This window comes from Peromyscus maniculatus, chromosome 1 (genome assembly GCF_049852395.1).
Source record: "Peromyscus maniculatus bairdii isolate BWxNUB_F1_BW_parent chromosome 1, HU_Pman_BW_mat_3.1, whole genome shotgun sequence".
Lineage (NCBI taxonomy): Eukaryota > Metazoa > Chordata > Mammalia > Rodentia > Cricetidae > Peromyscus > Peromyscus maniculatus.
In genome coordinates, this window is record NC_134852.1 from 165821289 (window position 1) to 165826787 (window position 5499).

The window sequence follows — 5499 nt, forward strand, 5'->3', positions numbered from 1 at the left end:
ATATATATATATATATATATATATATATATATACCTATTATCTACTTTCCTACCCAAGACTATTCCTAAGAGTGGTTGAAGCCCCAGTAACACTGAGCAGGGAACATGAGGCTCACTATTTGTCCTGTTCATCCCCATAAACATCACCCTTGGTATATAATTCCTAAAACTGTAGGGACACCTCAGTGTCATCCATGGTCCACAAAACACATGTAGGTTTACTTGGTGATGTACATTTCTAAGGTTTGGACAAATCTATGCCAACATGTCAATCACAGAACCATAAAGGTAGTCCTGGACATTTCATATCGAGCCTCTCATCTTCATAACCCTCAGTAATTGCTGAGCTTTTTTTCCTAGTTTTTTTTTGGGGGGGTTGTTTTGTTTTTAGTTTTGCTTTTCCTAGGATATCATATAGTTAGAATCAAATAATATCTATTGTTCAGATGGATTGTGTTAATTTAGTAAGATATATATATTTATATGTTCCTCAATGTCTTCAGGAAATGAGATCTCATTTATTTAACACTGAATGATAGTTCATTCCATTCCAAACACACACAGTTTGTCCATCCATCCATCCCTTAGTTGAGGCACATCAAGACTCCTAGGCTGAAGCAATGATGGGGATAAGATTACTAGGACCCCATTTGTACAGAGCTTTGTAAAGACATGTCTGTAGCTCCTCCTGGTAGGAAGGTGACTATTGGATCTTGTGGCAATCATGTGCTCAGCTTTATGGGGGTGTGTCAAGCTATCCCCCACACTGCTGTACAGTATTGTGTTCACTACAGTCAGGCAGAAATTGTGTCACTCCATGTGCCGTGGCCCTAGTGGACACACTGAGCCATTCACTTCTGGTGAAGTCTGCAGCTCCCTGGTGAGGTTGAATATCTTTCCTACTTGTCATTTGTAAAATTTCTTTAGTAATGAATCTGCCTAGGGTATTTGCCGATTTGCTTTATTTGTGATACTGATTGTTTACCAGATATGTATTTATTTTTAATACTGTAAAATGTGTCAGTCAGCAAGGCTGAATTAATTCAGAGAAGCTCTAGGGTGATTTGCTTTTTCTATCTTTCCCCAACTATTGGAGGGTGACTGTATTTTTTGGATTATGGTCCCATCCTTCATCTTCAAAGGTACAATAGCAGATGCTCTCACACAGCATCACTCTGAACTTGCACATGCCATTATATCTTTCTTTAACTCTTCTTCTGAAATCTTCCTTTACTTTTAAGGAAGGAGTCTGATTGCACTGGGCATGCCCAGATAAACCCAGACAGCATCTCTAATTTTAATAAAATGAAACCTTAATTTTCCTTTGCCATATAATATAATCATTTATTGACTCAAGGGATAACTAGAACACAGGCATGTGGAAGAGACTATTTTCCTGAAATTCACTATGTTTCAAACAAATAACAAATACATACTTGGTACTTATTTGAATTAGAGTGAAGGACCTTAATACAACATGAAACCATCACTTATGAAGTGAATAATAGTAGTTAATAAAATCTTTCTAATAGTTTCTAACTCTCATGTAGACATATAATTCAGCAGTAACTTGATTTTTTTCTTTGCTTAATTTTAGCAGCTCAAGTGTTTGAAGCCTGTTTAACATATTTAACTTGGCTGCCACAAAAACAAAACTCCTATCCTTTCATATGCACATGAGGCCAGAAATTCATACAGTGTTTAATTAAATCGTACAACAGTAATAATTATACCTGGATGAAGGCACAAGAAGAGAAACAGCCTGGTGTTGATAAACACATAACAAAATTGGAGAAACAACAAGATTTGGATTCAGTAGAGGGCAGCCCACTGGTGACAACCTCACAGCATGCAGTGAGCATCCATCCAGAATGGAGACTGTCCATCAATCCTGCAAACAGCTGAGTGGATATTTTCAGAAAGAAACACAACACAAGCTCCAGAGGTAGACATGAATTCTAATTCTTCTTTGCTTCTGTCTTCCAAGGGATTGTTCTGAGTAAATTAATTAATGTCTAAGAACTTCTGCTCCTTCCTCTTGTCAAAGGAGAGTGATGATACTACCTACTTCTCAACATCGTGCTGTGTGTAGAAGCAGCCTTACAGGTAAAGATATTTGCTGAATAACAATCCTGGCAATGACAAATACTGAACACTATTTCTGTCACTTTTCAGAGTGAATTCCTTGACAGGAGCTGCTCAAGACAAATGTTTATAAGTCCTTTACTTTTATATGTCAATATATTATCAAAATGGCCTCCAAAAATACATACTAATATTACTTTTGTGTTTATGTGTGTGAAAGTGTATGTGTGGCATATGTGCACTTGTGTAGACATACACACTTGTGTGTAAAGAAGCCACAGTAAGGCTTTCAGGGTCTTGTTCTGTCATTCTTTGCTGTATTCCCTCTAGACAATATTTCACTGAACATGGAGGTAGGCTGACAACCAGCAAACTTCAGTAGTCAGCCTGTTTCTAATCCCCATTGTGCTGGGGTTAACAAGCACTTAACAGAATCAACATTTATCTCTACTTTTTTTCTTTTTAGGTTTTTAAAATTTATGTATATGTGTGTGTTCTCCTGTGAATTTGTATGCACCACTTGACTCTGGAGGCTAGAGGAGGGCATAAGATCCCCCGGAAAGAGTGTTACAGGCATAAGCTACCAGATGCAGGTACTGGGAACTTAACTGAATCCTCTGAAAGAGCAATGAGCACTCATAACTTTTGAGCCTTGCACACATTCATCATTTTTACATGGGTATGAAGAAAAATCCAGGCCCTCACGTTTGTCCATTGGGCCATCTCTCCAGTTCCCAACTGCACATGATACTGCAGAGTATAGAGAGCAATTCACGTCTTTTACAAACTTGTTAATAGTATGACACAAGTAAGAAAAATTGCCAACTGAGTTGTAAAAATAAGCAAATATGAAATTGTTCATTCAAATTTCTGTGATTATTGCTTTGGGGAATATTTTCATATGAAATTATATCAGGTAATGGATTTCATTTTTTCTTTGTGTGAGTTGTTAATATCTTTATGTCATTTAATTAAGAAATGTATACTTTTCCCTATATTTGTAAGATTTTAAAATGCTAAGACCTGTCATACATGTGCTTCATTTATCTAACTTGTGTTTTATTTTATTTTGTTTATGATCTAAGGATAACCATGAAAGACAAGTCCCCAGTTACCTCTGTCCTTTGGGGACCAGTTTCACATACCATCTGCTTGATGTGTCCTGTGTAATGTTATCACATGCAGCTGAGGACTCATCAAAGTCATCATTTTAGTCTTTAGTAATTTGACTTTTTAAAGCAATCACATGTAAGAAAATTTGGGTTTCCTGCTTTCTTTTCTCACATTTGTACATACCAAACGAGCTTGCATTTGAAATCTCCGACTTATGTTCACTAGTTTTTGTTCTTTTTAGTGCACATTTTACTGGGTTGCCTTTATGCAGTAACTGTTACCTTCAAGCCTATTCTAGCGGTAGCAGCAGCAGCTTCCCATCCCCTCAGCCCTTCTAGCCCCCTCAGCAAGGCTCCTGTTGGATAGAAGGCCATGCATTTTTGTTATAAGATTTGAATGAATAATTTATTTGGAAAACTCACCATGCTGTGCGTGTTCAGGAAGCAGAGCATTTCCCTTGTCAGTCACATGGGCTGGGACAGAACTGAGTGCTGTTGAATGGGTTCCAAGAGGATGCTGCTGATGGTGGCTGCTGAGATTGCCAGCTGTGTTAATCCTGACCATTCTTCTTTGTCTTTCCTGACAGGAAGATTAAAAATCAGAGTCTTGTTCAATTGTTGCAGTTCTACCGTTTTTTATTTTGTTGTTTCAATCCTTCAAGTTACCAACAGATTTTCATCATCTTCCCTCCCACCTGTGGCATGGCAACTTTCTCCTGTAACAGCAAGGAGAAAGAGGAAAGACTGATGTGGCTTTTTACAAAGGAGAACCCATGATTTACACTCTAGGTTTGTCAATCAATAACTTGAGGTTGATGAGTTGTGTAACCTTGACAAAACTTAACTTCTTTTTTTGTTAGATTTGTTTAAGTGTGTGTGTGTGTGTGTGTGTGTGTGTGTGTGTGTGTGTGAGAGAGAGAGAGAGAGAGAGAGAGAGAGAGAGAGAGAGAGAGAGAGAGAGAGAGAGAGAATTTATGTGTACTACATGCATGTCTGGTACCCACAGAGGCCAGAAGATGTTGGATCCCTTGGAAAATAGACTTACAAGTGGCTATAAGCTTTCTGATGTGGGTGCTGGGAACCAAACCTGGGCCTCTGCGAGAGCAGTGATGTTCTTGGTGGCTGAGCCATATGTCCAGCCCCAACTCAACTTCTTGATCTGGAAAATGACCTAATTATTGCTACACAGCAGTCTAGAGAGGCATTTCACATTTATTTATTTATTTTGAGATAGGGTCTCACTCTGCAGTTCAAATTCAGGACTCCCTGCATTACCTTCCCCTGTGATGGAAATATAGGCATGCACCATCATACCCAGCTTTCAAAACCATTCTTCTTATGGAAGTATGACAGACTTCTAGTTAATGATCAGGTCTTTCTAAATAATCCTTCTCCATTATTGTCCCCATCCCCTACTTTCTCTCAATACTCTGCTAAAGGGTACAAACTATTGATTAAACACACCATTTTTCATCTAGTAATATTCTTTACTTCCTTATTTTCACAAGATAAAGTTTACTCTACCCACCATTCTCCTTCATCTTTCAGTCCACCTCAGGTACTCAGTGGATCAACTATGTGGAAATAGTCTTCACTTTTCCTAAATCATTTCAAGCAAGTTCAGTTTCCTGGCCTTGCAGCTTCTACCCTTATACTTATCCTGTGATCATTACTGGACTGTGAGTGCTCGTGAGAATGTACATTTCTCATTGTCTCATTGTTCGATTACAGAAAGCGCCTCAAGGATATTTTGGTGAATGAATGGGTAAGTGCATAAAGTATTGAATTGTAATGAAGTAGTAAATTGAAGTATTGAAAGAAAATGCAATGGAAATTTGAAAATACTTAAACATGTATGTCACATAGCTTTACTGCACCAGCTTTGAATCGTGCTGATAATGTTAGTATACTGATTTACTGAGTATACGCCATCACTATAATCACTGAGTGCTTTCTCCAACTCTTCCTTTTCCTACCCACTTTTGGAGAAAATAGAATTAAGAGGAATGAGTCTGTCCAGAGGCTGGTAAGCTCAACTGTGTCAAATGGAACCCAGCTTGCTTTTACTTGCTGGGCCTATAAAACGTTCTTACAAATGCTGGAAGATAACACCTTCCCTTGCTGTTAAGCCCCTCTTTCCTGCTCAAGGGCTCGGGTGGTTCTACACCTCCTCTTGGAATTTTCAATCCTTTCAAACCTAAGAGCCATGTATTGCCTTGGTCTGTGGAGGCTAAAACTGTTAGACAGCAAACTCCATACAACCAAAGCTTAAGGGATTTTTCTCCTGCAGTTTCTACATAAT